General features: G+C 50.1%; 1 pseudogene; it reads right to left on the bottom strand.

Annotated features, from left to right (window-relative positions):
• LOC142280474 (lanosterol synthase-like) overlaps positions 1-10,685 on the bottom strand; it is a 29,285-nt pseudogene extending 18,600 nt beyond the window's left edge.
• Between the last annotated feature and the right edge of the window lie 1,003 nt (positions 10,686-11,688).

The following is an 11,688-nucleotide window of genomic DNA, read 5'->3' on the forward strand; positions in this document are numbered from 1 at the left end:
GGGAGTGACTCTGGACTTTTCTTCTTCTTACCATCCTCAGTCTAACGGCCAAGTGGAGAGGGTCAATCAAATCGTGACCTCATACCTACGTCACTATGTCAACGCCCATCACGACGACTGGTCCTCGCTTCTGCCTTGGGCTGAATTCTCCCATAACCACCACGTCAGTGAGTCATCCTCCGAATCTCCCTTCCATGTTGTTTACGGACTCCAGCCCGCCGTCCCATTGCCTATATCCCCTTCATCGGATGTCCCGGCTGCTGATACTGCAGTTCGTGACTTTGCTACCATTTGGGACTCTGTCAAGGCGTCCCTTGGGCGCGCTTCCCAGCGGATGAAGAAACACGCTGACAAGAGACGTCTGGATCCTCCGTGTTTCTCTCCTGGTGACCTGGTCTGGCTTGCTTCCCAGTACATCCGATTGAAGATACCTTCCTACAAGCTGGGTCCTCGCTACATCGGGCCGTTTAAGGTCCTCAGCAAGATCAATGAGGTATCCTACAAGCTACAGCTCCCGGCCACGATGAGGATACCCAACTCCTTCCACGTCTCTCTGCTCAAGCCGGTTGTCCTTGGTCCCTTCTCCGCTGCTGCCAGTCCGGCCCCTCCTCCTATTGCCGATGATGACATCTATGCGGTAAGGGATATCGTGGCCATGAAGACCGTACGAGGTCGACAGTTCTTCCTGGTGGACTGGGAAGGGTATGGTCCTGAGGATAGGTCCTGGGAGCCCAGGGAGAACGTGGGCACTCCTTTGATCCGTGCCTTCATGTCCCGGTTGCGGGGAGGGGGGCGTGGGGGGGGGGGTACTGTCACGCTCCCCGGGTCCTCACCCCCGTTCCCCGGCTCACCTGCCACGCTCTCCGCTCCCCAGTCACCGGATTCCGTCCGTCCCAGGGCTCCGGGCCCCCGATCCCGGCGCCCGACAGCTTCCCTGGACCTGGCCGGCTCCCCTGCGTCCTCCTCGCAGCCTCCTTCCCTGGCTTCTGGCACCCGGGCGGCGCGCATGCGCATTAGGGCGCGCGCGCGGTCACTGACCCTTTCTTAAAGGGCCAGCGTCCATTAACAGGAAATGAGGTTGCACAGGTACAGGGTATATAGGGGGTCATTGTCCAAGGGGGCGGGGCCTGATCTTCGTGTTCCCTGAGCTAGGAGTCAGGTCTCTTGGTGTTTATGTGCCTGTACTCACCTATCTGTCTTTGTAGAGCCGTACCTGCCTCGCCATCCAGTCTGCCGTGTCCTGATCCCCGCACGCTGTCCGTCTGCCATCTGACAGTCCGTACCATCCCGGATCCCTGCGGTGACCCGTCATCTTGCTCCAGAGGTTCCGGACCCCGCCTGATATCACCTCGGCCTCCGAACCTGAGCTACGTCACCAAGACCACCTTCTGTGACTCCGTGGTCCCTGGGACTCCTCCGCTGCCTTCACTTGCACGGACTGTTCTGCTGCCCATCAGTGCTTCAGCTGCCGGACTCCCTACCACCATCTCAGAGAGTTCGGTCCAGTGGATCCACCTCCTGGGTCTGCCCGACCGCCCGGCCGTGACAGTACGTGAGTTTCTGGGTCGGGACCAGAGTGGACTTTGGCAGATTGACAAGCCACCCGAACTGGACAAGCGTGGCAAGAGTGAGCGAGACACTCCGCTGACATTCTGCACTCGAGGACGCCTTGACTAGAAGGTCGTCCAGGTACGGAATCACTGCCAACCCCTGGAGGTGCAGAACCGCAACCACTGTTGCCATGACCTTGGTGAATACTCGAGGTGCCGTGGCTAGCCCGAAGGGGAGAGCCACGAATTGGAAGTGGTCCTCCCCGATTGCAAAACGGAGCCAACGCTGGTGTGAAACTGCAATTGGCACATGCAAATAGGCATCTTTGATGTCGATGGATGCAAGAAAGTCTCCCTGGGTCATTGAGGCAATGACCGATCGCAGAGATTCCATGCGAAAGTGCCGCACCTGAACATGCTTGTTGAGAAGCTTGAGATCCAGGATGGGCCGGAAGGAACCGTCCTTTTTGGGGACTAGGAAGAGGTTTGAGTAGAAACCTCTGAACCGTTCCCGAGCGGGAACCGGTACAATTACTCCGTTGGCCTGCAAGGAAGCCACGGCCTGAGAGAAGGCGGCGGCCTTGGAGCAGGGGGGAGTGGACAGAAAAAATCTGTTTGGCGGGCTGGAAGAAAATTCTATCCTGTAGCCGTGGGAGATGATATCCCGCACCCATTGGTCGGAGACGTGTTGAAACCACACGTCGCCAAAGTGGGAGAGCCTGCCACCGACTAAGGACGCTGCTGGCGCGGCCCGATAGTCAAGAGGAGGCTGCCTTGGTGGCAGCGGCTCCTCCGTTCTTCTGGGGACGAGGCTTCGAGCGCCAGTTGGGTTTTCGATCCTTAGCCGAGTTAGTGGACGAGGCTGAGGGCTTAGAGGAGGACCAGTTTGAGGAACGAAAGGACCGAAACCTCGACTGGTTCCTGCCCTGGACAGGTTTCCTGGCCTTAGTTTGTGGCAAGGAAGTACTCTTCCCGCCAGTAGCTTCCTTAATGATTTCATCCAGTTGTTCACCGAACAGTCGGGTCCCAGAAAAAGGGAGCCCGGCTAGAAACTTCTTGGAAGCAGCGTCTGCTTTCCACTCACGAAGCCACAAGATCCTGCGGATCGCGAGGGAATTAGCTGAGGCTACCGCTGTGCGGTGAGACGCCTCCAAAATGGCAGACATGGCATAGGACGAAAAAGCCGAGGCTTGGGAAGTTAAGGCCACCATTTCGGGCATAGAGTCCCTGGTAAGGGAGTGCATCTCCGCCAGGGAAGCAGAGATGGCCTGAAGGGCCCACACTGCTGCAAAAGACGGGGAGAAAGAGGCCCCTGCCGCTTCATATACAGATTTGGCCAGAAGGTCAACCTGGCGGTCAGTGGAGTCCTTAAGAGAGGTGCCATCCGCCACAGACACAACTGTCCGGGCTGAGATTCTAGACACCGGAGGATCTACCTTTGGTGACTGAGCCCATTCCTTGACCACCTCTGGTGGAAAAGGAAAACGGTCATCAGAAGTACGCTTAGGAAAGCGTTTGTCAGGACAGGCCCTGGGTTTGGTCACAGTGGCCTGAAAACTGGAGTGGTTAAAAAACGTACTCCTTGCTCTCTTAGGTGAGGTAAACTGGTGTTTTTCTACCAAAGAAGCTTGTTCATCAGACACTGGTGGATTAAGGTCCAGTACGGAGTTAATGGACGCAATCAAATCGCTAACATCTGCATCACCTTCGGTATCAATGGGGTACATAGACGTAGCGTCTGAGCCCACAGTAAGGGCATCCTCCTCGCCTTGCCATTCGGCCCGTGAATCAGAGCCGTGGGACGAGGAAGGAGAAGAGTCCCTGCGTCTCCGTTTAGGAGGACGGGGTCTGGGATCAGAGGAAACAGACTCTGTGAGCTCTGTAGAGCGAGTCGGAGCAGCAGAGGCACCCTGAGAAGGGGGCTGATGCATGCTCAGCAGCGTCCGGGACAACTGTCCCATGGAGTCGGCAAAGGACTGGGAAATAGCCTTAGAAAAAGATGCTACCCAAGCCGGGGGTTCAGCCACCGGGGCTGGAGCAGCCGGAGGGACCCCTGGGGAGACTCCAGGCTGAGGCACCACCACATTAGAGCAGGCATCACAGTGTGGGTCTGTGCTCGGTTCGGGCAGTATGAGCTTACATGCAATGCATATAGAGTGCAGCCTTGCAGCCTTGCTCCTGGTGTGAGACATGCTGCTGAGGAGGATGTTCTGTAGTAGAGAATTCACTCCTTCAGAAAGCCACCAGAGAGTGCATAAAAAGTCCACAACCAGAGGTTGTGGCTTACCAGACCGTTTTGTGTGCCCTCCGGATTCCCAGCTTGGATCCCCAGACAGATAATTCACTCCTTCTGCAGTGCTGCAGCAGCCAGCGCCAACCAGTGTAAAAACGCTGAGAAAATGGTGCTGGAGTGAGGAGGGGGGGTGGGGGTTAATCCAAGAGCGGGAACCGGAGGGCTAAGGAGAAATACAGGGGAGGGAATCATCTCCTCAGAGAGGAGTGTCCTCCCCTGTGCTGAACGGCCGGTGGGTGGCGCTGCACTGCCCCCCTGCATGACTGACATGCAGGGGCAGAGAAACGAAACTAGGCCGCAGCCGAAGCCGGGGCCTAAATTTATCCATGCGGCCGACGATCAGGCACCCTCGGCGCGGTTCTCAGGAAAAAAACAGAGAACCGGCCGGAAATCACAGTAAAGGGACTTATGAAGCAGCATTGCCCAAATAACACACTCTCCCCACAATAAAATGCAGAAGGGACCCCTGAATACCGTCTCAATACTTAGCTTTTGAGACGCAGAGCCAGGTCCCTGGGGGGGGGTGAGCGCTCCGTCCAACAGGGGCCTGAAAAGGGCTGTGGATGGAGACCGGTCTCCTGCAGAGCAGTGAGAACCGTGAAGGCTCCCACTTCAAGCCAGAGCCCGTAGGGATGGTGAAGGAGCGCGGCATGGAAGGCTCCAGCCTTAAGGTCAACCTTAACAGCACCGCCGACACAGTGGGGTGAGAAGGGACATGCCGGGAGTCCGGTGGACCCGCTTTTCTTCCAAATCTTTAAATAAAAATCAAAAATCAAAAGAGGATGCATGTGTGTGTGTGACCTCCTGCACACAAAGCATTAAACTGGTTGGATTCTGTCATCCAGGGGGTGTATAGGCTCGGAGGGAGGAGCTACACTTTTTAGTGTAGTACTTTGTGTGTCCTCCGGAGGCATAAGCTATACACCCCATGGTTTGGGTCTCCCATAAGGAACGATGAAGAAATAAAGTTATGGGTGTTAGAGGATAGCAACGCAAACCAAATATATGAATATTTAAAACAAATTATGATTTTTCTTTTGATCCAAACAAACAAAAATAAAAACAACTCGGAAGAATCATGCTGTAGGTTTATACTGCACACTGAATGCAGTAAAAAGAAAAGCCCAAAAAGTAATGGCTTTTTTTCCACCCGCCATTTCACTACATTGAGGGGTTTTTTCTCCCACTTTTCAGTCATATGGTTAAGTCAATGATGTTAGTCAAAATATTAACTCGTCCCTCGCATTGTGGTCCTGCGCATGCGCACTTTGATTTGCCCTGCGCAAAGCAGATCAAAGTATTGTAGTGCGCATGCACGGGCGGTCTGTAACCTTTTCTCGCTCCTGCGCTTTCCAGTACTGTGATCTGCCCTCAGTAGGGCAGATCAAAGGGTGCCTGCGCTGAACTGCAGTGTTGGCCTGTGTGGATGACGTAGATGCGTCATCCATACTGGGCTGGGTAGAAGGAGGACGGAGATCACTGCAAAGAGTAGGAGCTGGATCGGAGAGCAGCGACACCTACTGGACCGAACTGCCCTGCAGGTGAGTACTATAAAAGTGTTTTTTACGTTCTACGAGCGACATCCATCGGTGTCATCCACATGGAGCTAGGAAGAAGGACGACGACTGCACAGGATAGAGGAAGCACTGGACCCGAGACCAGTGACTCCCATTGGACCCAATCTCCCCGCAGGTGATTATAATAAAGGTCTTTTTTACATTTTACAGAGTGGCCTGGGCTCTTATATACAGTATTCTGGAATGCTGTATATAAGAGCTCAGTGGTGGTGGCCGCAGCTTATAGGGGACAAATCTGGTGACAGGTTCCCTTTCAGGGGTTAATAAATTCATTGTAACTACAAAGTCAACAGAAAAAATACATTTCATACTTATCAACTGACCTTTGGCTTGTGCTCTCATACTCCAACGAGATAAACCTATAAGCGGGCTTTACATACTGCGATCTCGCTAGCGAGATCGCAAGCGATTGTACCCGCCCCCGTCGGTTGTGCGACACGGGCAAATCGCTGCCCGTCGCGCACAACCTCGCTTAACCCCGTCATACGTACTTACCTGCCCTGCGACATCGCTCTGGCTGGCGACCCGCCTCCTTCCTAAGGGAGCGAGTCGTGCGGCGTCACAGAGACATCACACGGCAGGCATCCAATAGAAGAGGAGGGGCGGAGATGAGCGGGACGTAAACATCCTGCCCACCTCCTTCCTTCTGCATTGCTGGTGGAGGCAGGTAAGGAGATGTTCCTCGCTCCTGCGGTGTCACACACAGCGATGTGTGCTGCCGCAGGAACGAGGACCAACATCGCTAATGAGAGGTAAATGATTTTTTGTTTTAGGACGACCTCTCCGCAGCAAACGATTTTTGCCGCTTTTGCAATCGTTTTAGGTCGCACATAAGTGTTACACGCTACGATCTCGTTAATGACGCCGGATGTGCGTCACAAACACTGTGACCCCGACGATAATTCATTAACGATATCGTAGTGTGTAAAGCCCGCTATAGGGTATTTCACGTGCAATCATACACACAGAGCTCATCCAGAAGTCTGTATTTTTGATCTGAGTGTTATTTGTCAACGGATGGCCGCCTATAGGTGGAGCCACGCCAGTCCACTAGTTGACCAGGTGGGAGGGGCAGACTGAGGACAGAGCAGACAGGAAGACAGTAGTCAGAAGAGAAACTGCAGTGAGACAGTGCACTCAGAGAGAGTTTGTAGTCGGGTCACTGTGGTGTGTGAAGGTGGAAGTGAAGTGACGGTCTGACGCGGATTAACGGTGACCTGGTACCCAGAAGAGGTGGTTGCCGATGGAGTACGGTGGAGTACTCCCAGGAACTACGCACTGACGGGGTACAGGACCCTAGGACAGGAAAGAGCTCGAAGCTGGCCTGTTAACACCTGCACAGCGAGGGGACCATGAAGGACCTGGCTAACCCTACGAATCCAAAGACTCAGGGACCAAGGACGGCACAACCGCCAGTAACTCCATACAGGTTAGTTTCAGCTGCGCTCCACTTTATTACTATTATTGTTATTCAGAGTGACCGGATCTTGCCTGGAATCCCCAGACGCATAGCGCTGCTGCAGGCTCTGGGTGATGCACTCACAGGGAGCCCGTTATAAGGGAGAGATTACCGGATATAAAGGAAATATATCAGGATTTTAGTGGAGGCTTACTATAAGCCATTATTAGTCTATGCAGCTGTCTGCAACCTATTAGAGCGGTATTGGAGCTAGTCCAGTGTGATTAGGAATTGGACCCAGTTATATACATATGTGCATTTTTGTAAATGGATTTTTTATATTTGGAAATGAATAAAATAAAAGAATTTTACTGAGGTTATGCACCATCCCAAGTGTTTTTCTGTGGTTTCTGCAATCATTAGGTGTTATTCCTGCGGAATGTTGGTTCAAGAGTTGGACAAATGATGCAATGAATCCAAAGACTCAGTAGCAAAGGGAGAGCCGGAGACAGGACCAGAGACTACATCCCCACAGGGTTCATGCTACCGTCAGGCGGACAGAAATGGACAAACCACCGAACGGGAACCCCCCAGTTCCTCTACGCCACGGGGACCCATTTACCAGAGACAGGTGCAGGGGAAGAAGGTACCAAATCACCAAACTGGCACTGGAACGAAGGGAGGCGAAACCAGCCGGCCTCGGGCAACCAGTTATTACCAACCTGCCGTGAGTGAAACCAAAAAACTATGTGTCCAAAAACACATGAAAGAGTAAATATTGTCAAACACAATTTTATTAAGGATGTACAAAATACAAACTATTAAAAAAATGGTATACACCAAATCTGTGACACAAACTTTGGGTCACAGTGGGGCATGGGAGACAATTACAAGAAGAGATGGAAAACTCCACAGGGGTGGGTATCGGGACATCAGTATATGAATTGAAAACAGTCAGAGTGGGACACAATATACATCCCAAGCGGGTAACGTTATCGGATATACCCCCACTCTGGCTATGTTCAAAAATCAGAATGCTACCATATATAAAATATCAACCATGAGTTCCTGCGAGGATCTATCAGACCCATATATAAGTCAATATCTCAAAGGATCAAAGGTAAAAGTAACACTAATATAATATGCAGGGTGCATCAGTACATACAAGGCACAGAATGCCGCAATCAAAAAATGTCCACGGTCTAGGCCCGACGTGCGTTTCGTGTCCTTTGTCAAGGGCCACCACAGATTGTCTGTATTGTCAAAGGACAAAAACCAGTTGCACTAAACCTTAGTGTGGACTCCCTTTTTCTAACACCTATCACATCACCCATCCTCTGGGGCCCGATCCTGCTTGCGGAGGGTCTACTATCCAAGCTGCAAATAACACCAGCCCCAGTAGTGACATTCTGCAGCGGCGGCTCCATCCATATAGCCACAACACCGCAAGTGGGGTCACGTGTGAACACTAATTTAATCCCTTGTAAATATATCCCCATTACAAAAAGGGCACGGAAGCGGGCAACAGCCACCACAGTGACATCCCCCAAGAGAGACATCGCCCGGAACCAAGTACCCCATATCCCTGGGTGCTACACAGCCATATCCTGAGTACAAAGACTTGAATGTGCGCAGCACGTCCACACACTCTTATGTATGTGCAGTCAGTCATATACTCACAGGCCCCATCCGCCATCAGGCAGCTGCACAGATCGCAGGTACCGCACCATCTCCTTCTTGGTAGCGTCAGGGAGGGGCGTCTGTGTCACGTGGCATACAATCAGCAGACCTAAAGAGTATCACAGATTTACAGCAAGTAAAGTAGACGAGAGTCAGATGTAGTGATGGTGGTCATGTATCACTGACAAGTCTCACCTGGCATCAAGAACAGTGGGCCGCCATAATCCCCAGCCCAATGGCCATCCTCCGCTTGTAAGGCAGAATAAAATGTTAGTCCATTTTCTGCTCCATCCTGGGCCGTATTCGCCTTGGGTAAGTCTTTTAAAAATTCACTCTGCACGAGAAAGTAAAAGCCGCGTTATTGATGGTCAGCTTATACCGACGTATATGGATCAATAAAACGCTACGGGTCAGTGCACTGTCCGAGGGATAACGGATGTGTGAATACAGCATTAAGGGTGCTTTACATGCTGCGACATCGCTACCGATATATCGTCGCGGTCATGTCTTTAGTGACGCACAGCCGGCGCCGATAGCGACATCGCAGCGTGTGACACCAAGGAGCAACAATCAACGATCGCAAAAACGTCAAAAATCGTTGATCGTTGACACATCGCTTGTTTTCATAATATTGTTGGTGGTGCATGCCGCTGGTTGTTCGTCGCTCCTGCGGCGTCACACATTGCTATTAACTCATTTTTAAGCCAGCAATGCAAAGGTTATGTTATTGGATGAAGGCTGGGCACAGTTTTTGTTTTACATCATACTATATATTGAACAATTTGAAAGGTAAATTCCTTGAGATTTATTTTTTTAATTTTCTGCGATTTTCTGCGCGTAGCACTGAAAAACCTAATTTCATGCAATTTTGCCTTTCTATATTTGCTCCATTGTGTCTGCATTAGGCATCATAGACTTTAGGAAGACTTCCCTTTGATATTGAAATCTGGTGATTTTTTATGTATGATTTTTTTTCTAATATATGTCCACTTTATGGATTTTACTTCTTTGCTTATATTTTAATGATTTATGACCACAAACCACAACAAAGTTTAAGGTTCCGGGTAAAAAGAGAAATCATGCAGATTTATTATGTACTCCAATTGCAAAAATGATTTTTAGTCCTAAATGTAAGTACACAAAAAATAAAATTAAAAACGTGTCCTCAAATGTGGAGAACCCCTAGTGCTGCTCTCCTGCAGTTAAAGGGAGTGTTTCACTTTCTTATACAAAAGTATCATTATTTATAAGGTTTTCAATACTGGATCTTTTCTTATCTAAACTCCTTAGAAAAATAATACAGGCTGCATGTGAATAAGTGTTAGGTACCGTGTCCAGCCCCAGCGAGTGCACCTCCAGGGCGGATTGTGGACGGTCGTCTCCCTCCACATAGCGCCAACACTGTCTGCCCTCCGTACAGGACAGGCGCCAGCGGGTGAGGTCTGTGGCTGGATCGCTCTTGTAAGGACCCCCCCTTCTGCGCAGACACCTGGGGGAAAAAAAAATTGCAAAATGACTTTCTAAGTTTAATTTTAATTATTACCATTAAAGGGGTATTCCCATCTCCAAGATCCTGCCCTAATATGTAGTAGATGTAATAATAACAATATTAGCAAATACCTCCAATTAGAAATGTAGTATAGTTCTCCTGATTATCTATGTCTCTTACCTCATGTGCAGGGCATTGCAGCTTAGGTATCCATAGTTATGACCACTTGCAACTTACTATCACTATATGAGTCTTCGTAACCATGGATACCTAAGCTGCAATGCCCTGCAAATGAGGTAAGTGACATGGCTATATCAGGAGAACTATATTGCATTTCTAATTGGAGATATTTGCTATTATTATTATTATTATTATTATTATTATTACACCTACAACATATTGGTATAAGATCTTGGAGATTGGGATAGTCTTTTAAGAATAACCGCAAATAATAGTGTCAGAAATACTGGACAACTGCATAAATAGCAATTCCCCTTTATACTCAGATTTGACTAGAATACAATAAAACCAGCTCAGGGCTATGAAGAACCTAAACCTGACATTACGCAAGGTTATGTTGGATCGTCACCAGGCTGCTTCTCCGGTGATTGCAGGGACAGTTCCCTAATACTCACGTCCCCTCGCTCATTTCTCTGTTCTGCACCTGGTTACTGTCTACCGCTCCATCCCTTAAAACCCAAAGTGGTAACGCATTAAGACCCAGAGGATTCTAGGACTTGTAGTTCTTAAAACCTCTCAATCCAAAGCCCGAGATACGGTAAAGGACTACATTTTCCAGACAACACCGCGCCGCCAGATCCTACATCACGCTATCCTGACATGAGCAGAGACAGCAGGAGCCAATCACAGCGCTGATAGCTGTATACATGTAGGCGGGGCCATCAGCTATCAGCCAATGGGTGGTGACAAATACAGAATAGCGTGTTCCGTCAAGTGCTGTCCCCGAGTCTCTGCAGCTGTCGCTTCAGTGTGAGGTCAGCGCTGCCGGGAGGCGGAGGAGCGGAGAATAAGCTCCAGTCCTTATATTGACAAATAAAAGGAAACTGGTTTTCTGTAATATTTCTCACGACCCTCCCATTCAATTTTGTTGTGACACAAATAAAAACCCCCATTATGTCACCTGCAGCTCAAACTCTACTTACTGCTCACTAAACCTGCCAGGTGCAATATGCATCCAAGACCATGAGCAGTTCTGGGTGTATATTGCTAATCCCTGCCTAACCGTCCCTGTATACACTAGCATACAGTAGATAAAGCGAGCTTTAGAAAAAGTATTTCTAAAGATCCTTTCTGATATGCTAATGAGTGAGGGGACTAGTCCCCTGGGCGTTAGTTCCCCTGACTAGTCGGCCCCATTAGCATGTTAGCACGTCCCTGTGGGCCCCTGTAGGCGTGCTCTCATGCTAATGAATGCGCAGGATCACAGGATGATCTCACTCAACCCTCCGCTGCCATCGCGTCCGACACTGGATTTCGGCTCAGTGCACATGACCCCGCAGTGTCCATATTTCTAATCCATACCTAACTGTCCCTGTATACACTAACATAGATAAAGAGATCTTTAGAAAAAGTATTTATAAAGATCCTTTATGATATGCTAATGAGGCCAGGGACTAGTCGCAAGGGCTGTAGCTCCTGCGCTCATTCTGCTCTCTTAGCACGCCCCTGGGGGCTAACAT

The sequence above is a fragment of the Anomaloglossus baeobatrachus genome, unplaced genomic scaffold, assembly GCF_048569485.1.
Source record: "Anomaloglossus baeobatrachus isolate aAnoBae1 unplaced genomic scaffold, aAnoBae1.hap1 Scaffold_452, whole genome shotgun sequence".
In the NCBI taxonomy this organism is placed as follows: domain Eukaryota; kingdom Metazoa; phylum Chordata; class Amphibia; order Anura; family Aromobatidae; genus Anomaloglossus; species Anomaloglossus baeobatrachus.